At 39.5% G+C, this 26469-nt stretch overlaps 1 long non-coding RNA gene across 1 annotated transcript; it reads right to left on the bottom strand.

The window, feature by feature from the left end:
* Window positions 1-2083: 2083 nt before the first annotated feature.
* LOC108700234 lies at window positions 2084-25300 on the bottom strand. The gene is made up of 5 exons (XR_001932966.2): window positions 25155-25300; window positions 9087-9140; window positions 7001-7089; window positions 2911-3753; window positions 2084-2329 (listed from the first exon to the last, which is right to left on the bottom strand). It is a non-coding gene; the product is annotated as an uncharacterized LOC108700234 (long non-coding RNA).
* Window positions 25301-26469: the final 1169 nt, after the last annotated feature.

Below are 26469 nucleotides of genomic sequence, written 5' to 3'. Positions count from 1 at the left end.
TTAAAGGGTGCAACGACCTGGACAGTGGCATGCCAGAGGGGGATCAAGGGCAAAAATGTATCTGAAAAATCTGCCTGTTATTGCAGCAGTCAGCAGATGAGATCAGAAGCAGGACAGCTGCCCACTGCAGCTACATACAGAGCACTGCAGTAGAAGGTAGATTACTAGCCAGCAAAGCTACCTAAGCTAAAATGTCCCTCAAACCCCTGCAGACTTCTGTCCCTCCAATAACAGAGCAGTATCAAAACGATTACTAGCCAGCAAACTTTCAACTGTCCCTGAAATCACTAACAGGCAGCAGCTCTCTCCCTACACTATCTCTTCAGCACACACAGGCAGAGTGAAAAAACGCTGCAGGGCTTCGGTTTTTATAGGGAAGGGGAGTGGTCCAGGGGAGAGCTTCCTGATTGGCTGCCATGTACTTGCTGGTCTGGGGTGAGAGGGCAAAAAAAAGCGCCAACAATGGCGAACCCAAAATGGCGAACGTCGCGCGACGTTCGCGAACTTCCGGCGAGCGCGAACACCCGATGTTCGCGCGAACAAGTTCGCCGGCGAACAGTTCGCGACATCTCTAGCTCTCATGCACCAGAGCATAATGGCAGCCAAGAAAAACTGCATTTACTTAAAGTTATGTTGTAAATATAAAACAATTTTTATTTGTTCTGCCATAAAGGCAATACAGGCAAATAACTGGAGTTTCAGCACTAGCAGGTGCCTGCAATATAATGATCAGGCATTATATTGCAGGCATTTGCCCGGGGTAGCAGCTAGGCTGGAGGGGAGGGGGTCTATGTAGGGTAGGGGTTTTTAACTTTAGGGTTTAGTTCTCCTTTAATGAGGTAACTGCCTCTCACCCATTACTATCACAGGGTAGCCTCTTGTCTAAGATAGCTGAACAATGGCTAAATCAATAACATACTTCCCAACTGTCCCGTTTTTCCGGGACAGTCCCGCTTTTGACATCTCAATCCGCAGCTCAGCATTTGTCCCGACTTTCTCTTCCATCTCCTGCACTGAACAGCCACAAAAAGATGCAACGTTTCTAACTCAATTGGTTTCTGGCAGAGAGCCCAGAACAGCCCCAGGTGCACTAAGATACTTTTGTAACAATTTTGAGATAAGCAAATAAGTAATTGTAACAATTAAAATGAACAGGTCTCTTAGACTCACAGCTTAAAGGGCAATTCACCTTCATAAGTACTGTAATAACTGAAAAAAAACACAGGAATGGGTTCAAACTTTCATAACCTGTCAAATTTTGTAACATTAGGGGGTGTGGCCACAAAAATGGAATGGTCAAAAAAGAGGTATAGCAATTATTCGGAAGGTGTAAAGAGCTTTATTATGGAGGCACTGTGGTACCTCCTTACACACAATTATTTCATGTTTGGAGGGGTGTCCTACCTCCAGAGACGTGGGACAGCTATGGGGGCGCGGTTTGCGCCAACATATGCTAACCTGTACATGGGATGGTGGGAGGAAACCCATGTCCTGGGGGATGAACACACACTCCTGCAACATGTTATCACCTTCTGACGCTATATAGATGATCTTCTGTTCGTTTGGGCAGGAAGTGATAGATTATTTGAGGAGTTTATTGCCAGTCTAAATAATGAGGCTCTTAACCTCACATGTTGTTTTGATAGGAAAAACATTGCCTATTTGGATCTGTGGATCAGTGTAGAAAAGGAAAATATCATGACATCTGTATACACTAAGCAGGAAACTCTCTTTTGAGAGCAGACTCTTGCCATCCTCGACATCTAAATGGGGGAATTCCCAAAGGGCAGTTTCTGCGCTTGTGCAGAAATTGCAATACAGTAGAGAAATTTATAGAAGAGTCTTGTATACTGAGAGACAAGTTTCTATGCAAAGGATATAGCTTTAAGAGCTTACAGAAGGCCTTTATAACAGCATTGAATGCAGACAGGAAGGAGTTAATAAAAGATAAAAAAAAAAGGATAGATAAGAATGTACAAAGACAGAGCAATTTCCCTAGAGAAGATCACACTGAAAGAGTAGGAATGAACAGAAAGGACACAAATAAAATAATAATGAGCATGAGATATAGTGCACAATTTGATAAGATTAAAAGTTTATTAAACAAACATCTCCTGATATTATATGGGGATTCAGTGTTCAAACAGCTACTAGAGCCAGGCATGCAGGTAAAAGGGTTCCGACATTAGGTATGATATTAGCGCCCAGTATGTTTAATAAAGAAGCTAAATCCAGCACATTGCTGGAGAATCCTGGAATGTTCAGGTGTGGGTCCAAAAGGTGAGTCACGTGTGGAGCAGTTCTAGTATCTGACAATTTTACCTGCAGTCTAACAAAGGAGATATAAAGAATTACATAAACTGCAACACTAAATCGGTTATATATTTGATAACTTGTCTTAAATGCTACAAACAGTATGTTGGTTGCACGATCAGGAATTTAAAAAATAGGATACGAGAACATCTCAATGAAAAAGCAAATACTCCTGTGGCGAGACATTTCAGAGAATGTAATGGTAGTGATACTAAATGGATGTCTGTGCAAGGAAAAGAAAGAGTTAATTTGGGCCCGAGAGGTGGTGATTTACAAGCAAAAATTTTAAAAACAGAAGTGAAATGGATTTTCCAATTACATACTACCAGACAACCAGAAGGGTTAAACTCCATTTTTGACAGTCGTTGCCATTTCTTGATTTTTTAACAGATGTATATTTAAGTATGTAACATGAAATTGTATAAATTTAATTAATTAATACACAGGTGTGTTGTGGGGTATTTAAATCTATTGTGTCATAACAGGAAATGAGGTCTCTAAAAGAAGTGTTGTATCACGAAACGCGTCAGACCTCAGACGCTATGTTTAATAGATTGATACTATGTCTAAATAAAGTATAACATTTTTTTAACCAACCTGGAGACAAGCGATCAATTTTTGAAACCCAGGAGTGTGCTGCCTTTATTCCATTGTGTTGCTGTTGGCGTTCCCCCTAGAGACGGACTCGGGGCTGGCTGCACCCGGGTCACAACGACTGCAGGGTAAGATTTCAGCTTCATTCACTTTGATTTATATGCATTACTGAAGACTGTGGAGATCCTGTCTTTAAAGAATAAGCGCAGGGTCTGGGGCATCTAGCACCCGGACCAACTGTTATTTATTATGAGCAGGGTTAGGTCTGTAATTTATTAACAGCTGTAACTGAACCCGCAAGACATCTTTATTAAGGAGAGTAAAGTCATTAATGGAGTCGGAATTCTTTCTTTTCTGTTCAGTCAAAAAATGTTCGCCTCGCTACACGCGGCGACTCTTTTTGTCCCTCTTTTTATTTGCTGCAAAATGTTGGAAGGTATGCAATAAAGTAGGCAAACATGCCTACTTCCCTACAAAATTTGTATTTTAAATACTGTATGTTGCAAAGGATGGCTAACAGTGCAGATCTAATATCATTCAGACTGTATCTGGAGGATAAGTATGTTTGCAATAAAAACTATGATTGTTATCAAAGCAAGAAATTAGTGATGTGCAGGCCGGCTGATACCCACGGGCACCCGCGGGTCAGGCAGGTTTGGCCCGACCTTGCACCCGGTTTCAGGGCTGCAACCTTCTAAATGCCAGTTTCCGACTTCCGGGTTGAACTTTTATAGACGTGTGTATCTTGCCCCGCCCCTTTTGCTACGTCATCAACATGTAAGCAACTGTAACAGCATTCCGTGCAACATAAGGGGTTATATCTTGACGAGACCATGTCTGGAATCTCTGAAAGAAAACCTTCAGTATTAACTAAATTAAGAAATTATGCTAGAACAGAGTTGGGCTGTCTAATGAATTTTGCAGCAACAAACCATCCTTGAATATTACCAACATTTGATCAGACCCCCCCCCTCCCTTAACTCATAACATGGTTACAGACATATATGAAAATACTCCTGTTTCAGTCATTCAGAAATCATTATAAGAACATCTGGGACAGGAAATAAGTGTTTGCTTAATATCTCAGCCAAAATGATCTTCAGACTGGGGTTTCAAATGAATCTTGATGAACGTCATCTACATATCTGTCTCTAACTGCCCCCCAGGTTGTCTCCATAGCCACAACACTGAGCCCCTATTGGGAGCAGCACCAGAGTTTGGGACGTACTGGCCCTACAGGCCTAGAATCATATACATTATCCTACTGCAATCTCATAAAATAATCTGTCAAGCCTACAGTATGGAATAGAAACAAACCTAATCAAGAAGTAAATGAACTTATATCGAACAAGGAGAAACAAAACTGAGAAATAGGAAGTGAATATTAGGTTAAGCAGACATTACTCACAAGACTTAGCCAACTTAAAACCCCACTTTCCTGTTTTTAATGCAAGAAAAATTGCAAACAGAAAATAGCTAGTATATTTTAATGTATTAATTTATTAGTACTGAAAGTAAAAATAACTGTAAAGCAAAATTAAATTCTAAAATTCAAGGGCCCAAGAAGAAGTGATAGTAAAGAAAGGAGAGTAAAGGCTATGGTACATCAGGAAAATGCAAGCATGTAGCTCAGATGGGCATCCAAAAGCTTAAAATGGCTTCTTCCACCTGGACCCTTTTAGTGAATCCAATGGTCAGGTGATTATTAAAAATATGGCATCTGCGCATCTGGAAAAGATAATCACTTGACTGGCAAGCTGGAAATGGGTGGCCAAAAGCTTGAATTTGTCCCATGCACCATAGCCTAATTCATTAAGAAGAGGAGAATATAATGTTTTGGTGTAAAGGTGAATATGGTTTCAGCCATTCTGGACCACAAAGTTTAAGACATGTGGAGTGTTAAAAAAAAGGCAATATATATAATGATTTCTTTTTTGTTTATAGTCAATGGAGTTAATGAGAAAAGGATGGAAAAAATTAAAGGGATACGGCCATAGTACAGTTTTTTATAAGTTACAGTATATACTCGAGTATAAGCCGAGTTTTTCAGCCCCCAAACTATACTGAAAAACTCTACCTCGGCTTATACTCGGGTCAAGCGCAAAAACAGTCGCCGGCGTCTAAGAATCGTCGCCGGCATCCAAAAACGAGATGCCGGCACCTTCAATGGGAGCAGAAACCCTCAATTTTTTGATTGAAACTTACCAGAAGCTGCTGCATTTCTCACCCTAGGCTTATACTCAAGTCAATAAGCTTTCCCAGTTTTTGGAGGTAAAATTAGGTAACTCGGCTTATACTCGGGACGGCTTATACTCGAGTATATACGGTAGTTAGTGTTCTATTATTTTCAGTCTTAAAAGGTCAATAGCACACAGGGTTTGTTTGTTTTTTAAATCTTGCCCCCGCAGCTGACAAAATCCCCTCCAAATACTTTTAATTTCAATGTATGGGAATCGCCCTAAGGAATTCAAATTTTATGTTTATATAGTTGATCAATCAAATTACTTTATCCCATCTATGCAGCAGATTTACTAAAGGGCATATTGTCACCATCGACCGCTTCGCACACTTCGCACACTTCGCACCACTTTACCAGGTGCAAATTTGTTACCACTATGCTAATTCACTGAAATGCAAAGTTGCGTCCTGGACGCCGAACGCTGGCAACTTTTCGCTAGTGATACTTCTTCAGTGCGAGTATTTCGTAGTGAAGAGTCGCTAGCGTTCGTTTGTGCCTAGCGAAAAGTCAATATTGATCTTACTCTCAGGTCTATATTGTGAGTTTTCAAAGGTCTCTAATATGATTTGATTGTTGGAACATAGACCTCCACTTGAGCTTTGTCCCATATGGTCAGTTCTTACTTTTCTAGAAAATTGCAGCTAGTGGTTTTTGAGATATCAGATTCAGACAGTATTATACTGCTAGACAGGCTTTTAGCTCAACAGCTTTTTGCTATATTGTCATTGATAGTAACTGTCTATGTTTTTTCTAATCAGTTCTTGTATTCAGTTCCTTCTCAGGTTGATGACTTTCAGTTTAGCCAAAAGCCTGGTATTAGCAGTCTAAATATTCAAATGCCTTAGAATGTGCTAAATATAGTAAATCAATGTAAACTGCTAAAGTGCTCAGAGTAGGTTTTCTGTTTCATTTATTTACAGTTAGGCCCATAAATCTTTGGACAGAGACAAGTTTTTTCTAATTTTGGTTCTGTACATTACCACAATGAATTTTAAATGAAACAACTCAGATGCAGTTGAACTGCAGACTATCAGCTTTAAATTCTTTTTGTTCAACCCACTGAATTAAGGCTGAAAGTCTGCAGTTCAACTGCATCTGAGTTGTTTCATTTAAAATTCACTGTGGTACAGAACCAAAATTAGAAAAACATTTCCTCTGTCCAAAGATTTATGGGTCTAACTGTATGTTTTTGCTATAGATCATAACGTTTATTATTTTCCCCCACTGGTTGTACATAAATATGGTTAGTAGTAGCGATTGGCGAATTTATTTGGCAAGCGCGAATTTGCGCCAAATTTCCTGCGTTTCGCTGCCTGCGAATAAATTCACGAAATTGCGGCGAAAATTAACCGGCGACAATTCCGACGCTGGCAACAATTCCAACACCGGCGACAATTAACACTGACTTTTAATGTGCGTCAAATTCCATCACCGGTGTCATTTTGTTTGCTGAAAGGGGACAAATTCTCCCATCACTAGTTGGAAGGCTGCGAGAATATATATATACATGCTTATATGGACTTGAGAGGGGACAATTGGATATGAAATAACTTTTAGTGAGTGGTGCTTCAACAAATAACTGCATATAGTACAACCCTTTGCTGGACAGCACTGATTTAGAAGACTAAAGACCATTAGGCAAACAACATACTGGGTATTTTAATTGCCTCTCTACTCAGCCCCACCCATGTGCCTATCACTGCCTTAAGAATAATAATACAGCAGCAATCCAAATACCTCATATGTTTTTAGCCTGAAAATCCAGAAAAGTATCCATACTGCCGAACATGAATGCTTTTTAAATATATAACAGAAATGTAACAATCAAAGACAAAATGGGAAATTAATTCATACCTCCCAACTGTCCCGTTTTCAAAGGACAATCCCCCTTTTAACGGCTCAGCATGCAGTCCTTCATTTTTACTGGAAAACCCCGACTTTCTCTGCACAGAAAAAGAAACAAAGTTTCTAACTTAATTGGCTTTTGGCAGAGAGCCCAGAACAGCCACAGCTGCAGATAAGATACTTTTGTAACAATTTCGAGATAAGCAAATAAGTAATTGTAACAATATAAGAGAACAGGTCCCTGAAGTTAGACTCACGGCTTAAAGGGCAATTCACCTTCATTAGCAAAACTGTAATAACTGAAAAAAAAACACAGAAATATGTTCAAACTTTCATAACCTGCCAAATTTTGTAAAATGAACAGGGGTGTGGCCACAAAAATGGGTGTGGTCAAAAAAAATTCCCCATCCCCAAGTGTTGGGAGGTATGAATTATAAGAATGATGGGGGTCTTTAAAATCGACTTCCCCCAGTCTATTAAAAATCTTTCTGCCAATAAGGCTGTGCAAGTCTATTATTCCTCTTATCCAGCAGAAGCCACAGTCAAAAATACATTTTCCACTACCTTTTTCCACTAAAGACAAATGCATTAGTTTCTGTTGTTCCCTGCTGTCATCTTACTTCCTCCTCCATTACAATTGCTGTGTCGGCAGAATGCACTCTCATTTCCTTTCGCTGGTCGGTGTAACAAGTTGAGTCATTTTCTGTACCTCCTCACCGATATATATTTTTAGCTTTTAATGGAACAAACACTTTAGTATATGTCACTCAAATGCACAGCAGCATTTTGGAGCACTGGTACATACAGCTCTTTCCAATTGCTCTTATTAATATCATACATTAAGGAGCTATTAGTAACCAAGATTAAATGAGACACAATGGAACAGCAGTGCCCGTTACTGCATCATTCTATACCCTACATGCTATCTCTACAGTGTTATACAAAAACGGTATGCTCAAGAAATGATGGGGCATAAAGGAAGCACAGCAGTCAGCTGAAGGTTTCCAGGGCCTAAATAATGTAAATTGGTCCAACATTATCACTCTGCCCTCAATGGGTTCTGATGCAGTGGTTATTCATTTGCAAATGTAGTTAGATATTAAAGTAGAAGGAAAGGCTAAAAGTAAATAAGCTTTATCAGAAAGGTCTATATAAATACACCAGTAAACCCTCAAAGTAATGCTGCTCTGAGTCCTCTGTCAAAAGAAACACATCATTTCTTTTCCTCTATTGTATATATACATGGGCTTCTGTATCAGACTTCCTGTTTGCAGCATAAACCTCCAGGGCTAGGGCTTGAGCATGCTCAGTTTGCTCCTTTCTCCTCCTCCCTTTTCCCCCCTTGCTTCTCCCCTCCCTGCTGTAATCTCAGCCCAGAGCTAAGAGTGAGCAGGGAGAGACTCGGGCAGGAAGTGATGTCACACCAAAATAATATGGCAGCTGGTATCCTAAACAAACAGATAGCTTCTACAGCGGTTTACTCAGGTATGGAAAAGCATTCTGCAGAATAAAATATAGTGTTAAAGCTTGCACTTATGTGGCTAATCTATTGGCAATATACTGCTTCGGTAGCATTCCTTCTCCTTTAACATTTTATTGGTGAGAAGTGCAACAACAGGGGTAAAGACACAATGCATACTGAGGAGCCCAGGAGTAAAAGAGACTTATGGGGGTAATGTAATAAAAGTTGGAAACAGAAAAATATTCACAAAGTAAAAAGTTATACTTCTGTGCAAACAAATTTTCCTTTGCACAAATGTAATATACCATCTGCAATGCAGAAACTGTTTATCGACTTCCAACAGTGGAAGAAGGTGTGTGAATTTTAACGTTTGAGAAAGTTTGCAGTGTAAGTAATAAAAGTTCTTACTGAAAAAGTTGTTATATTTGCTTCAAAAGAGTAATTTCTAACTCTGCCTTATCTGCCCCTCTTTGTTATTTATGCTCTATTCTGCACAGATTGTCATATCTGTTAGGTTTTCAAACTAATTATTGAAGTCCTAAAATCTCCCCTCCCCCTTATCCGTGTCTGCATCCGACAGTTGTGTCACATCAGAACAACGCTGCGACACCATCCGACAATGCAATTACTTACCTTATTTCCGTCGAATGCCACGTGACGCCTGCGTAGTTCCATAGGAAAAATTACCTGAAATGATATTACAATTAAAACTTATAAAAAATACACTTGTTAGAAATAGAAATCATGATGAAATCATATCCTTTCTGGCCTTAAAGGTGCTTAAGGGAAACTGGCATTGAAAAAAGGGGTTACAGAGGAAGGACAAATCAAGGTTGATCAGCAGGGGATAGGTATTCTTGTATTTCTGACAATGTTTGACAAAACATGCGATTTAAAAAATAGCCAAGAAAGGTTGTGGACATATTTAAGATAAGTAAGATCCAGGCTGGCACTCGGATTGCTTCGGCTTTCCGAAGTCACCCGATGTTTCCTTCCGAGTGCCTGGTGATTTACATTCTAGCAGGGGGGGAAGGCATTTAGAGGAGATTAGACGCCCAAAGAAGAGGCAATTGGTCGCTGGGTGACTAATCTCCCCCAGTAGCTTCGTCTGCCACCACCCTAACAGAGAATTCAGGTAGAGCAGAGCAACGGGCTCTGGGCTCCTCCTTGTTGGATGCTCTTAAAAAATTACATGTGATGTCAACTGGGTTGTATTTGGTGGAGGGGAAGCTGTGACCTCTGGTCCCTCTTATTTTTTAAAAAGTTTTGTTATTCAGTCTGGTTGAATTCATTGGTTAGATGGGAATATTGGTGTTGACAACAGATAGCAGAATAGACCATTTAGGGCTCAAAAGCCATGGGTAGGGGTGTTGACACAAAGTTTCAGTGGCAAGTGAACATATTGGCTAAGGGGGACAGAGTGGGTGCAGGCTGCGGGGGGGGGGGAGGTCTGCCCCAGTTCTGGTAAGCAGTAGCCTAATTTCTATGCAATATTTTCTTTTGGAGTCTCTTCATGCCATTAGTTTCTAATAATATATAAAATGTTATATCATTACTGTTCTCAATTTATTCCCTTAAAGGGATACTGTTATGGGAAAACAGTCAGTTATTAGTGCTGCTCCAGCAGAATTCTGCACTGAAATCCATTTTTCAAAAGAGCAAACAGATTTTTTTATATTCAATTTTGAAATCTGACATGGGGCTAGACATATTGTCAGTTTCCCAGCTGCCCCAGTCATTTGACCTGTGCCTGCACTTGAGGATGGAACTACTTTCTGGCAGGATGTTATCTATCCTACTTAATGTAACTGAATCAGTCTCAGTGGGACTTGGCTTTTACTATTGAGTGCTGTCCTTAGATCTACCAGGGAGCTGTTATCTTGTGTTAGGAAGCTGCTATCTCGTTACCTTCCCATTGTTCTTTTGTTAGGCTGCTGGGGGAGAAAGGGAGAGGGTGATATCACTCCAACTTGCAGTACAACAGTAAAGAGTAATTGAAGTTTATCAGAGCACAAGTCACATGACTGGGGGCAGCTGGGAAATTGACAATATGTCTAGCCCCATGTCAGATTTCAAAATTAAATATAACAAAATCTGCTTGCTCTTTTGAAAAATGAATTTCAGTGCAAAATTCTGCTGGAGCAGCACTATTAACTGATGCATTTTGAAAAAAAACAGTTTTCTCATGACAGTATCCCTTTAAGAATTAAATGGAGAAGCACTAAATCACCCTATGTGGCTTAATATAGTTAATAGGAAAGAAGAGAAAGGCATTTAAAAACGACACGCCTGTTAGGACAGAAGCTGCATTTAATGAATATAAACACTATAATAAATGTTGTAAATCAGCAATCTGGAAGGCAAACATGAAATGAGGAGCGCATTGCGGCTGAGGCTAAGACTAACCCCAAAAGTTTTTTAAGTATACTAATAGTAAAAAGATGCCGGTTGAGAGTGTTGCTCCTTTAAATAATGGTACCAGAACAATGGTTGTAACAGATACAGAAAACGCAAATGTGCTATATCAGTTCTTTTCTTCAGTGTATACAATAGAGGAGTCAGAAATCCCAAGCTCACTTAATGGCTGCATTGATGGTTCAGCTCAATCTTGTCAGTGGCTGACTCAAGATATGATTCATAAAGCTTTAATAAAAATGAATGTAAACAAGGTACCAGGGCCAGATGGCATACACCCCAGGGTTTTAAGAGAGCTTAGTTCAGTTTTAGACTGGCCCCTATTTCTGATTTTCTCAGATTTGCTTTCATCTGGTATGGTACCTATGGATTGAAGCAAAGATAATGTTATTTCAATATTTAAAAAGGGATTACGATCTCAGCCTGGCAGTTCTAGACCAGTAAGTTTGACATCTGTAGTGGGCAAATTATTAGGCTTATTAAGGGATCACATTAAAAATTTAATTCTAGTGAATGGCTTTATGAGCAGCATGGCTTTATGAAAAATAGGTCATGTCAGACAAATTTGATTGCTTTTTATGATGAAGTAAGTAAGATGCTGGACAGTGGGGAACAGTAGGTGTGATCTATTTGGATCTTTCCAAAGCATATGCTACCGTGCCCTGCAAATGACTGCTTTGTAAACTAAGGTCTGTTGGACTCAGTTAAGTCATTTGCACATGGATAGGAAACTGGCTACAGGATCGGGTACAGAGGGTGGTTGTTAATGGTACATTCTCTACTTGGAGTAAGGTTCTTAGTGGGGTCCATCAGGGCTAAGTGGGGTCCATTGGGTCCACTTTTTATTTAATTTGTTCATAAATGACTTAGGAGAGGGTATTGTAAGTAATGTATTAGTGTTTGCAGATGACACCTAACTATCCAGCCCTATTAATTCCATCCAGAATGTGGCATCATTGCAGCTAAGTGGCAAATGAGATTCAATGTTGATAAATGTAAAGTTAAATTGGGATTCGTAAGGTCATCTGAACAAGGAGATTGAGGGTCAAAATATTTTATGGAAATTGTCTAATTATTTCCCATTTTATGTTCTAAGTGCTTTGTTGTTTTTATTTCATGTATTTTTCTTTGCTCTTATCTAATTTTGGCAATTTTTATTGCTCTTAGTTTGTTCATGAAGATCATTACTTGTTATTATACATGTATACTTCTACATTCAATATTTTGGAATTTTGTACTGCTCCATTATTGTCTTGTTTATGAAAAATAATAAACACATTGTTAAAATGATGAATGTAAAGTCATCCACCTGGGATATAAAAATATGCAAGCCACTTAAACCCTTATGGGACTGCACTAGTCAAAGTCAGGCAAAGTCAGTCAGCAGCATCAAGGGCAAATAAGGTCTTAGCTGTAGAGTTGCAGATGATAAAACTATCCAGCCCAATTAATTCCATCCAGGATGTGTCATCTTTGCAACACAATCTTGACAAACTGGCAATCTGGGCAGCTAAGTGGCAAATGAGATTCAATGTTGATAAATGTAAAGTCATGCACCTGGGATGTAAAAATATCCAAGCCACTTATACCCTTAATGGGAGTGCACTAGGCAAATCCATTATGGAAAAGGACCTTGGAGTCCTTGTAGATGATAAACTTGGCTGTAGCAAGCAATGCCAGTCAGCAGCATCAAGGGCAAATAAGGTCTTGAGCTGTATTAAAAGGGGCATAGAGTCAAGGGAGGAGGGGGTCATTATTCCACTGTATAGAGCACTTGTAAGGCCCCATCTAGAATATGCCATACAGTTTTGGTCTCCAGTGCTCAAACAGGACATTATTGAATTAGAGAGGGTACAGAGAAGAGCTACTAAGTTGGTAAAAGGTATTGAAAATCTTAGCTATAAGGAAAGACTAGTCAAATTGGGGTTGTTTACACTGGAGAAGAGGGATGATATGATAACTATAAATATAGGTATCATATCATAGTAACATAGTAACATAGTAAGGAAGGTTGAAAAAAGACACGTCCATCAAGTTCAACCTTTTAGTTTTTTTTTTCTTTTGAATCTGCCTAATTGCTAGTTGATCCAGAGGAAGGCAAAAAAACCATCTGAAGCCTCTCCAATTTACCTCAGATGGGGAAAAATTCCTTCCTGACTCCAAAATGGCAATCGGACTAGTCCCTGGATCAACTTGTACTATGAGCTATCCCCCATAACCTTGTATTCCCTCACTTGCTAAAAAGCCATCCAACCCCTTCTTAAAGCTATCTAATGTATCAGCCTGTACCACTGATTCAGTGAGAGAATTCCACATCTTCACAGCTTCTCACTGTAAAAAAAACCCTTCCGAATATTTAGGCGGAACCTCTTTTCTTCTAATCGGAATGGGTGACCTTGTGTCAGCTGGAAAGACCTACTGGTAAATAAAGCATTAGAGAGATTATTATATGTCCCCCTTTTATATTTATACATAGTTATCATATCTCCCCATAAGCGCCTCTTCTACATAGTGAACATCCCCAATTTGGCCAGTCTTTCCTCAAAGCTAAGATTTTCCATCATTTTACCAGCTGTTGCCCTTCTCTGCACCCTCTCTAATACAATAATGTCCTGTTTGAGTGATGGAGACCCAAACTGTACGGCATATTCTAGAAGGGGCCTTACCAGTGCTCTATACAGTGGAAGAATGACCCCCTCCTCCCTTGACTCTATGCCCCTTTTAATACAGCTCAAGACCTTATTTGCCCTTGATGCTGCTGACCAGCGCTGATTCTAATTAAAGTGCCGCCTGAGGCAGTTCCTTAAATGCCGCCCCCCCCTTGCATGCAGAAACACTAATGCGAATACTCTCTCGCAATAGTAAAGCCGAATTTCCGGTTTAAAACCGGAAATTCGGCTTTTAAAGGTACCAGGAGTGGCTTTTTGCAATAGTAAAGCCAATTACCGGTTTAAAACTGGAAATTCGGCTCTAAAAGGTACCAGGAGCAGCTTTTTGCCGCCCCTGGATACCTCTCCAGCGTTGCCGCCTGAGGAGAGTTTCTCAACTCGCCTCATTGGTGACGCGCCCCTGCTGCTGACTGGCATTGATTGCTACAGCCAAGTTTATCATCTACAAGGACTAAAAGGTCCTTTTCCATAATGGATTAGCCTAGTGCAGTCCCATTAAGGGTATAAGTGGCTTGGATATTTTTACATCCCAGGTGCAGGACTTTACATTTATCAACATTGAATCTCATTTGCCACTTAGCTGCCCAGATTACCAGTTTGTCAAGATCATGTTGCAAGGATGCCACATCCTGGATGGAATTAATTGGGCTGGATAGTTTTGTGTCATCTGCAAAGACTGATACATTACTTACAATACCATCCCCTAAGACATTAATGAACAAGTTAAATAAAAGTGGACCCAATACCGAGCCCTGAGGGACCCCACTAATACTCCAAGTAGAAAATGTACCATTAACAACCACCCTCTGTACCCGATCCAGTTTCCTATCCATGTGCAAACGACTTCATTAAGCCCAACAGACCTTAGTTTAGAAAGCAGTCGTTTGTGAGGCACGGCATGAAACGCTTTGGCAAAATCCAAATAGATCACATCTACTGCCCCCCCCCATTGTCCAGCATCTTACTTATCTCATCATGAAAAGCAATCAAATTTGTCTGACATGACCTATCCTTCATAAAGCCATGCTGATTGCTGCCCATAATGCCATTCACTAGGACAAAATTTTGAATGTGATCCCTTAACAAGCCTTCAAATAATTTGCCCACCACAGATGTCAAACTTACTGGCCTATAATTGCCAGGCTGAGATTGTAGTCCCTTTTTAAATATTGGAATAACATCAGTTTTTCTCCAATCCATAGGCACCATACCAGATGAAAGTGAATCTGAGAAAATCAGTAATAGGGGCTGGTCTAAAACTGAACTAAGCTCTCTTAGAATCTGAGGGTGTATGCCATCAGGCCTTGGAGCCTTGTTTAAATTAATTTTTATTAAAGCTTTATGAATAATATCCTGAGTCAGCCACTGACTAGATTGAGCTGAGCCATTAGTGCAGCTATAAAGTGAGCCTAGGAACTCAGACTCCTCTATTGTATACATTTATAAGGGGATCATATAATAATCTCTCTAATGCTTTATTTACCAGTAGTTTTTTCCAGCTGACGCAAGGTCACCCATTCTGATTAGAAGAGAGGAGGTTCTGCCAAAATATTGGAAAGGTTTTTTTTTTACAGTGAGAGCTGTGAAGATGTGGAATTCTCTCACTGAATCAGTTGTACAGGCGAATACAATACATTATATAGCGTTAAGAAGGGGTTGGATGGCTTTTTAGCAAGTGAGGGAATACAGGGTTATGGAACATAGCTCATAGTACAAGTTGATCATTTTGGAGTCAGGAAGGATTTTTTTCCTCCACTTAGGTAAATTGGAGAGGCTTCAAGTAGTTGTATTGTCTTCCTCTGGATCAACCAGCAGTTAGGCTGGTTAAAGCAGAGTTAAAAGGTTGAACTTGATGGACAACCTAACTTAGGTTGAACTCTACAAGTGTGCTTGAAAGGCAAATAAAGGAACCTGCTTTCTGATTGGATATACTGTATCCCTGGTAATGTCATATGGGACTTTCCCCCTGGGAATTTTGCAATTGCTCTGTGTTTCTGCTGACAGATGAAAGCAATTCTGTCAGTTTCAAACAACAATGCAAGAATATTCCCTATTTATAGACGTTTTTTTTTCTTCTGCTTAAAATACCATAGGGTTAGTTCTTTATCACACAATTAAAAAATACTGAACAATTCTGATTTCACTATTTCTATTCTGTGCTGCAATTATTTCCTTTTGCGTGAAAAATATTTCTACTCAGACCTTTACTGTGCAGTGCTTTTATTCATTACTATAAAAGCAATTTTTTAGAGTTCAGGAAAAAATCATGGGCAATACAACTATTTGTGAATAAATATGTGATGCACAAACTTTATAAATGACCCCCAAGATGTTTGGCTCTCTATCATTACACCGAGAAAAAAAGGAACGAAAATAAATTAATAAATGAAGCTCTGTTACTAGGAAACTAGTCTAGAATATAACATGACTTCCCCCTACAAAAGCAGAATCATTAACTCAAAATATTACAGCTCATTTATTTTCCCTTTTTTAATAGCTAAGTTAAAAGAGCCCTAGGGACTTCCCCAACCTTACTGATGACTGACCTTTAACTCAAGCCACACAACAAGCCATAATGTAACCTAAGCAGCTGCTTCTAATGTCACACAAAGGCACCAATAAAAACATGGATCTCTGCTACTAAGTGCTACTTCGTTAAAAGTATTGCTGTTAAAACAATTCACATAAAGCCATGTGCTTTACTATATATATATATATATATATATATATATATATATATATATATATATATATATATATATATATATACATATATATATATATATATAGTATATAACTTTATTTGTAAAGCTCTACAATGATACACAGCACTGTACAATCTTACTATGTATGAAGTACACACAGGGAGGATAAGTAGTACAGGTATGAGATCTGTTATCTGGAAATCTCTTATACAGAAAGTTCTGAATTACGGAAAGGCTGTCTGGCATAGATTTCATCTTATCCAAATAATCCACATTTTTAAAAATGATTTCCCTTTCTCTGTAAAAGATATAAAACTAAGATATAATTAATCCTTACTGAAAGCAAAACCAGCCTATTGGGTTTATTTAATGTTTATGTGAATTTTCTAATACATCTAAGAGATCCAAATTATGTAAAGATCTGTTATCCAGAAAACCCCAGGTCCGGAGCATTCTGGATAACAGATCCCATACCTATACAATATATTAGGGATGCACCGAATCCAGGATTCGGTTCGGGATTCGGCCAGGATTCGGCCTATTTCAGCAGGATTCGGATTCGGACGAATCCTTCTGCCCGGCCGTACCGAATTCTAATTTGCATATGCAAATTAGGGGCGGGAGGGAAAACGCGCAACTTTTTGTCAGAAAACAAGGAAGTAAAAAATGTTTTCCCCTTCCTACCCCTAATTAACATATGCAAATTAGGGTTCAGATTCGGTTCTGTATTCGGCCGAATATTTCACGAAGGATTCGGGGGTTTGGCAGAATCCAAAATAGTGGATTCGGTGCATCCCTAAAATATATACAAAAAGTATAAATACACAGATATTAAGTGCCATGTGATATGAGACACAGTAGGAAAGAGGCCCCTGCCCGTTTCAGGGATGAAACTCAAGAGGTAAGGAGCTGTGAGATAGAAAGGTTTAAGCCGAGAGATGGCAGTGGGTGTGAATGGTGTGAAAAGACAGTGGCTCTGTGAGGAGAGGAGGAGACAGCCAGGAATGTACAGTGAGACAAGTGAAATAACTCCAGTGTAATTGCAGTTGCCAGGGGCATTATTATATGTCGCAAAAAACTCACTATTACGCTTAGGCTTTAATGTCAATTAGACACATTTGCACAAAAAATGTCTGAATGGCATCAAAATATTTTCAGAATTTTTAGGAACAGTTTCACAGGAAACTTTGCCTCTGACCGCAGTGAAAACCTTGGAATTCCCTCCAACTCAAAGATGGCGGTAGCAAGTGCTTCTATTGCCCACCAATTCATGCAAAATTACAGGGGCACATTGGTGCTTGGCTTCAACTGCACTTATGTTTACTAATGAGCCCAAGCCCCTGAAACTTAACAATCATAATTATTTCTTTACCAGACTAATACACCTTACAGACAATTAGGGGCCCATTTACTTAGCTCGAGTGAAGGAATAGAATAAAAAAAAACTTTGAATTTCGAATGTTTTTTTTGGCCATCGAATTGGCTACTTCGACCTTCGACTACGACTTCGAATCGAACTAAAAATCATTCGACTAATCGACCATTCTATTCGACCCCCTTAGTTCACCACCTAAAACCTACCGAAGTGCAATGTTAGCGTGGAAGGTCCCCATAGGCTTTCTAATGTTTTTTTGGTCGAAGAAAAATCGTTCGATCAAACTATTTGCGATAAATCCTTCGACTTCGATATTCGAAGTCGAAGGATTTACATTCGGCAGTCGAATATCGAGGGTTAATTAACCCTCGATATTCGACCCTATGTAAATCTGCCCCTTATTGTAGCTTTCCCAAGGTCCTGTAATTTGGCAACCTTAAACGGATATGGTCATGGGAAAACATGTTTTTTTTTCAAAATACATCAGTTAATAGTGCTACTCTGGCAGACTTCTGCACTGAAATCCAATTCTCAAAAGAGCAAAGAGATTTTTTTTATATTGAATTTTGAAATCTGACATGGGGCTAGACATATTGTCAGTTTCCCAGTTGCCCCAGTCATGGGACTTGTGCCTGCACTTTAGGATTGAACTACTTTCTGGCAGGCTGTTATTTCTCCTGTATCAGTCTCAGTGGTACATGGCTTTTACTATTGAGTGCTGTTCTTAGATCTACAAGGGAGCTGCTATCTGGTTACCTTCCCATTGTTCTTTTGTTAGGCTGCTGGGGGTGAGAGGGAGGGGGTAATATCACTCCAACTTGCAGTACAGCAGTAAAGAGTGACTAAAATTTATCAGAGCACAAGTCACATGACTGGAGGCAGCTAGGAAACTGACAATATGTCTAGTCCTATGTCAGATTTTAAAACTGAATATAAAAAATCTGTTTGCTCTTTTGAAAAATGGATTTCAGTGCAGAATTCTGCTGGAGCAGCACTATTAACTGATGCGTTTTGAAAAAAACATGTTTTCCCATGACAGTATCCCTTTAACTATAATTTTCAAGCAGTAGTTAGTGATTTTAGTGAATTTATACTGCAGTCATGGATTTTTGGTGAATTTCCGCATTTCGCTGTGGCAAAAATTCGCAGGCATAAAAATTGTTGAACATCAAAATTATTTGGATGCCCATTGACTTTAATGCATTTGAACTGGTTCATCAAACAGGTTAATCAACATCTAATCACAATACTTGATGGTGCATTTACTTCATTAAAACATAACCTTTATTTCATTTAGTTAAAAGTGATAGTTTATACCGGGGAAGACTTAAAAATGTCATATGTGGGCAAATCATTCTCACACAGATAATTGACATTAAGATACAACTTTCACAGCCCACTGCCTACACTGAGGGTGCTCTCTTGTAAATCACTAGGTGATTCCCTTGTACTTTTGTAACTTAAAGGGATCCTGTCATCCAAAAACGTTTTTTTCAAAATGCATCAGTTAATAGTGCTACTCCAGCAGAATTCTGCACTGAAATCCATTTCTCAAAGGAGCAAACAGATTTTTTTATATTCAATTTTGAAATCTGACATGGGGCTAGACATTTTGTCAATTTCCCAGCTGCCCCTGGTCATGTGACTTGTGCCTGCACTTTAGCAGAGAAATGCTTTCTGGCAGGCTGCTGTTTTTCCTTCTCAATGTAACTGAATGTGTCTCAGTGGGACATGGGTTTTTACTATTGAGTGTTGTTCTTAGATCTACCAGGGAGCTGTTATCTTGTGTTAGGGAGCTGTTATCTGGTTACCTTCCCATTGTTCTGTTGTTTGGCTGCTGGGGGGAAAAGGGAGGGGGGTGATATCACTCTAACTTGCAGTACAGCAGTAAAGAGTGATTGAAGTTTATCAGAACACAAGTCACATGACTTGGGGCAGCTGGGAAATTGACAATATGCCTAGCCCCATGTCAGATTTCAATATTGAATATAAAAAAAGCTGTAGGCTCTTTTGAGAAATGGATTTCAGTGCAGAATTCTGCTGGAGCAGCACTATTAACTGATTCATTTTGAAAAAAAAATATTTTCCCATGACAGTATCCCTTTAAGAATCTGCAACTTACTATGTTACTGTAGATATCAGGGTATAATACACAAAAGCCATGAATATCCTGTAAATTATATCCTTATAAACGGTGAGTTCTGATGTCATCAGTTATAAACGGTGAGTTCTGATGTCATTTCTGTCACATGACTCACTGAAACTTGTGTATTATAATAAATAAAGTACCCCAGTTGCAAAATATGAGGATATTAGAAGTTACCTCGGAGTTCCATGACCTGTATAAAAACACTCGGCCTTCGGCCTCGTGTTTTTATATGGTCATGAAACTCCTCGGTAACTTATAATATCCTTATATTTTACAAGAAGGGGTACTTTATTCACTATATTACTGGGCACCTATAAAGTACCAATCAGAACCAGAACAACAGCTCACAGTCAAGTCAGTAATAGTGTCAGTGCTCAGCCAATCCCACATAAAGCAATAAACAAATACCCTCCTTTACATTTTATCCTTAATTAAAGAAAAGGGAACTACAAGTTTTGGGTGTTTTGCACATTTTTTCTAGTCTGTCTAGTTTTTAGTCACTGGCTGTAGCTGAAGACAAAGTTCAACAATAATGAGCAACAATGTCTTTATGAAATATGTATGAAATTAAATCAAATGATCAGGCTGAAATACCCTAATACAGTCTCAGTAGTTCTAAGTCCTGCCCATTGTTGTTGTGTTCAGAGTCCTGGAGAATTCCCCTGCAGTTTCTGTTCTGTGCTGGGGAAATCCGCACGTTAACCTTCACTGTTTATGAGTGGAGAATTCCTTCAGGGCACAGTTCAGCTGAGCACAGAACAAAGGTATACTACTGTGAATTACTCATATTCATTAGTATGTGGTGGATAATATACTGATAAGTGTTGTGTTATGTGCCTTGCAAATAAGTATACACAAAACTTTGCTGATACACCTCTAGGACCAACTAGTAGAGAACTAGTAGAAATCTCACTTAAACTGGTCTTCAGACTGGACCCCCAGTCAAGACTTCTCCCTCCCCAAGTGGGGGCCAACTCCACAGTTTGAGAATCACTGGCTTACACAAGGGAGGCCTTATAGGTAATTTCCAGCGTCATTGCAGCTGACACATACTTGCGGGTCAATCCCCCTGTCACTCATAATTCTAAAGATACAGAACCGTCAGGACCCCTGTAGCCCCGGCCCCTCTGCAGTTGTGGGGTCTGCCTCCTTAGTAGTTATGGCACTGCTTGTTTTAAAATATATATATTGCAAAAAGACACAATAGCTTTGCCCTGTGAGTGTTATTAAAATAAATTGTATACAATTAACGTACATCTTTGTGCACAATTGCACCTGATTAATACTGAATAAAACAATATTAGGAAATGTTCTGGTGGCATGGTTAATGGGTGATGTATTGCCCAAGCTTATGGGACAGTTACGTGAATCCCCCACCCACGTATTTGTATATTCAGCTCCTAAATTCAGTGAATTATAATTTTGAGTTTCTACTGTCAACATACCCCATTATGGGAAATTCTGAAGAATGCGGTTTTATCAGTGTCGCCTTTTCCAGTTGCAGCAGCCTTGAGTTGACATAAGAATGCTTATTTTTATGAAGATACTCTCTACTGTTATATGACAGGCATGATGGAGAATAAGATAAGGGAGAAACAATTATGTGCATTGTTACTCATTTATCTCACCTAACCAGGTCACAGAAGCACAGGTGTTTCTGATACAAATTTGGACAATATATCTAAGGTGGCTTTAAGTTTAAAGGGATACTGTCATGGGGAAAAAAAAATTTTTCCAAAATGAATCAGTTAATAGTGCTGCTCCAGCAGAATTCTGCACTGAAATCCATTTCTCAAAAGAGCAAACAGATTTTTTTATATTCAATTTTGAAATCTGACATGGGGCTAGACATATTGCCAATTTCCCAGCTGCCCCAAGTCATGTGACTTGTGCTCTGATAAGCTTCAATCACTCTTTACTGCTGTACTGCAAGTTGGAGTGATATCACCCCCTCCCTTTTCCCCCCCAGCAGCCAAACAAAAGAACAATGGGAAGGTAACCAGATAGCAGCTCCCTAACACAAGATAACAGCTGCCTGACAGATCGAAGAACTCAATAGTAAAAACCCATGTCCCACTGAGACACATTCAGTTACATTGAGAAGGAAAAACAGCAGCCTGCCAGAAAGCATTTCTCTTCTAAAGTGCAGGCACAAGTCACATGACCAGGGGCAGCTGGGAAATTGATAAAATGTCTAGCCCCATGTCAGATTTCAAAATTGATCTGTTTGGTCTTTTGAGAAATAGATTTCAGTGCAGAATTCCGCTGGAGCAGCACTATTAACTGATTCATTTTGAAAAAAAATTTTTTCCCCATGACAGTATCCCTTTAATTGTCATGTTTTGGCATACTCAATACAATGCTCTGCCATCTCTTAATATGCTTACATTGGTGCAGGTTCTTGGTCTACCAGCAAACACTACCAGAAATGTTAATATGCTAGGTTGCTATGGAACACTATGCTTTTATTATTAGTGTGCAGTGTCGGACTGGCTCACTGGGATACAGCTAACTGGGATGGGTCCTCTTGCTTCTAACCATTTAGCCTATTTCATGGTCATTCCCTATTTCTTTATGGAGAAAAATACTTAATAATGGAAGATATAGTTAGTAGATATAACAGACTATAAAAAGATATAAAAGACTAGGAGAAAAAAAGAGGTTTAGTGAGGAGAGAAGGAATAATAGTTTGGAAAGTGGGACCACAGTCTAAGGTTTTCTGGTGGGCCCATGGTCTAAGGTTTTCTGGTGGGCCCCTGGTATCCCAGTCCGAGACTGTTTGTGCGTATTGTTCTAGTTATGTGTTGTCATGGAAGTTTTGATAGATAAAGAGAAAAGCAGGTTGTACTTGCCTTTCAGAGTCTTCTACAAAGGACTGCAGGATGCATGCTTAAATAAAAGTAATTACATTGGAATATGTGAGCATAGATGACATTTTCTTATGAAATACACATTTATGGTTGCTATATGATGCTTTTAACCTTTATGGTTGCGATACATACAGTTTACATTGATTGGCAAATTAGTCAGCAGCAGATCTCATTTGTTAATGTTATCCTCAAAAGGGTTTTCTTTCTCGAGACAGTTTCCTTTGACATATATATAGTTTGAAGGTTTTTTTTTAGTTTTTAGCTTTGATCACTGTAGTAACCCCCTTATCTGCAGAGCCCCAACTGTGGTAAAAATGTATCCGCTGTTTTTCTTAAAGCATCTAGATGTTTTAGGAAAATTTTGTGGTAACTGAAACTTTTTTAAGCCTGGATAAAATTCTGAGATTTTTAGCTTTCAATACAAAATTCCCAAAAATACACCACAAGTGAAGTACCATGCAGGAGGAAGTGAGTAAAGCTTACATTTAAAAATAACTAGATTAAGCAATGTATTAGGCTTTGATTTACTGTTTAGTTATAAATACTACCTAGACTTTATTGCAAATACGTGGTATTAACTACAGCTTCCCTTTTCAGCACAAATAACATCATATGTCACTGTCAGTGTGACCTGATTGTGCAACAGTCAATTGTGGGCAATGCTTGGATTTAATAACTACGTTTGCATCACCTTCGTCCGGCAACACTAAAGCCATTATTAGCATGTTCATTTGTTTGATCGGTAAATTGTTCCAGGAAGGTATAGGATTAATAAATCAAAGACAAGTCACTTGATGAGCATCCATTATTTGGATGTGTTTGACCACTGGTAAGAAATTCTTCCCTCCCTATTATAGGATTTTTTTTTTATTTACATAGATTATATAAAACCTCTAAAAAAAAATGTACACCTTTAAAAAACTAACATGAGGAAAGTTTCATATAGCATGTGACCCACACCAACACCAGACTCACCCAATCCACCCACCAGAAGAAAGTCAGATGTCAATATCCAACCTTTGTCCATATCAATATCCTCCCCACCCCTTCCCCATGAAAAAATGACACTCCAAATCAAGTCCTGAAGTCTGCTTGAATTTTCTCCACAACACACATCCATCACCCTAACCCCTTCCCCCGCCCAAAAGAAAAGATCCCCAAAGACAAAGCAGAGCAGGTTGTTTTTTTCCCCAAGATGTCCCTATTATAGGAGGATGGTTTCAGAATGAGAACATGAATGCCAAAAGAGTATCAGCCACATGTACTCTGAGAGTAACCTGATAAACCAGTTAGACCACATCTAAAAGCATATTGGTTGAAACAACTGCAATGACATGTACTGCAATAGACAGATGAAAACTATACTAGAAGGCTGTGACTTATTTTATGTTTATCTTAAATGCACCTACAAATAGATGGTGGTGAGGAAACAGAGACGTAATGCTGAGCGGAAAGTTGTAATTGCTGTGCTATTTCTCCAAATCAAATGGAGGAAATGACCCAAAATGTTGATTTTCCTTCTCACGCGTGATCGTACCATAAAGGGTAAACAGTGCACGTGGTCCAAGAATAACGAAGAAAATGGGAAAACTCATTCGCTTTGCTTTGTTAAATTCAAAAATTTGGCACCTTCAGTCCAGCCCCTTGAAATGAACAAATTTGCCCCAACTGTCCATGGATGTAGTGGTAAGTGTATGTGGGTAGATTCACACTTTTGTTTAGATAACTGGCCAGATAGAAAAAGAAAATCAGCAAAACAAGCTAGGGAAAAAAAGAAAACAAACAGCAAAATACATTATGAAAATATTGGTCAGTGACTCACAAAACAAAAATATGGTATTTGTGTGTTTTTATTGTCATGCCATATTAACATGCTTTGCACATAGGTTGGCCACCTTTTCTTGAAAAAAATACCGTCCTTCCTATATTTTTATGCATTTTCCCTATTAACAACAATACCGGCAGGTGGCAACCCTATTTGCACATATATGTAGCACACAGGTGGGTGGGACTGAGAGGGATGAGGTTGTAGTGTGACTTGCTGCCAGTGTCTCCCCAATACCCTGGTGCTGTGGGCAACTCCCTGCAACTACCAGCAGTGTGCGGGTGCCCCTTTAAAGGACCGGTAAGAGCAAAATAAATTTTAAAGAAATTGTTAGCATACTACGGAAAAAAAGACACCAACGCATATTAAACATTAAAGTCGCTAAGTCTTTATTAAGAAATAACTTACCAAAACTCCGCTTGCACTCCTCTTCAGAAAAGGCGATCATCGATCCATTGCCCGGCGCTCCATTTCTCCTCCCTGCCTTCCTAATAGGAGATAGCCAAGGAGGAGAAATCGAGCACCGCACGATGGATCATCGCCGTTTCTGAAAAGGAGCGCAAGCAGAGTTTCGGTAATTATTTCTTAATAAAGATTTAGCAATTTTAAAGTTTAATAGGTGTTGGCTTCTTTTTTTCGTAGCATACTAACGAGTTTTTTTAAGAAAATGATTGGAAGGTTTAAACATCTTACCCTTGGATAAATCCTGTAAGTCTCCTGGTGTTTAGCTCAAATAGGATGAAAGTATCAGCCGTCCAGAAGGTTACTTCAAATAAATAACCTATTTATTGAGCATTGGCAGATTGATATGGCTCACAGCTAGGGTTGCCACCTTTTCCCAAATGTTTTACCGGCCGGTGGGGGGCGGGAACAAAAAGGGGTGGATAGTGATGTCAAAAGGGGCGGGGCAGTGATACAAAAGGGGCGGGACAGTGACACAAAATAGGGCGTGGCTACAGCGCCGAGATTTTCAGGCGGGGGTCAAAGTCAGAAAAGATAAGTTACAGTGGATTGGGGGGTCTTTTTGAAGGGTATTACAAATTTACCGGCAGCTACATTGCCATAAATTTGTAATACCGGCCCCGGCCTTGGCAGGATTTTACCGGCTAGGCCGGGTGGCAACCCTACTCACAGCAGTCAGGCAGTGTAGCTCTTCAAGTACAATCACAACAATCAGTGGACACTTACTGATATTACAAGTAGATCCCTCTCAGGGGGTAGTGTGACCTGTCTTAATAGGGTTGCCAGCTCATCCCTTTAAAACCAAACACATATGGAATACACAGCCTTTATGTGCATTCATGCAGCCTGCATCTAAATGAATTGCTAATTAGCCATGCAGGCTGTGTATTCCATATGTGTTTGGTTTAGAGATGCACCGAATCCAGGATTCGGGCTTTTTCAGCAGAATTCCGATTCGGCCGAATCCTTCTGCCTGGCCGAACCAAATCTGAATCCTAATTTGCATATTCAAATTAGGGTTGGAGAGGGAAATCGCATGCCTTTTTGTCACAAAACAAGGAAGTTAAAGTGTTTTCCTCTTCCCACCCCTAATTTGCATATGCAAATTAGGATTACGATTCAGTTCGGTATTCTGCAGAATCCTTCCTTCAGCGGTTCAGCCGAATCCAAAATAGTGGATTCGGTGCATCCCTAGTTTGGTTTTAATGGTGGCAACCCTATGTCTTTGTGATTTTCCCCAGCACCAGGGATTCCACGGGGTATCTTTCTCCTTGGCATTTTCCCTGCTCCTGAGTTCACCCACTCGTGTCCCTGTCTGGCAGCTTGACCACCACAAGGGTGCTTACCCCAACTACTCCCCTTGTTGGAGCCAGAAAGCTGCTCGCTAAAATAATCTGCTGCCATCTTTCACTCCTAGAGTGACTATGACATAAACTCCTGCCTCTAAATAACCTTTCCATAACATGGGGCCTGTCCAGACCTGATCTTGTACCCACCTCCCCTTTTAAACTTTTAATCACCACCATCTAGTGAACAAACCTTGAAC

Source organism: Xenopus laevis, chromosome 8S (genome assembly GCF_017654675.1).
Source record: "Xenopus laevis strain J_2021 chromosome 8S, Xenopus_laevis_v10.1, whole genome shotgun sequence".
Classification (NCBI taxonomy): Eukaryota; Metazoa; Chordata; class Amphibia; order Anura; family Pipidae; genus Xenopus; species Xenopus laevis.
This window is presented reverse-complemented; position numbering and strand designations above follow the sequence as displayed.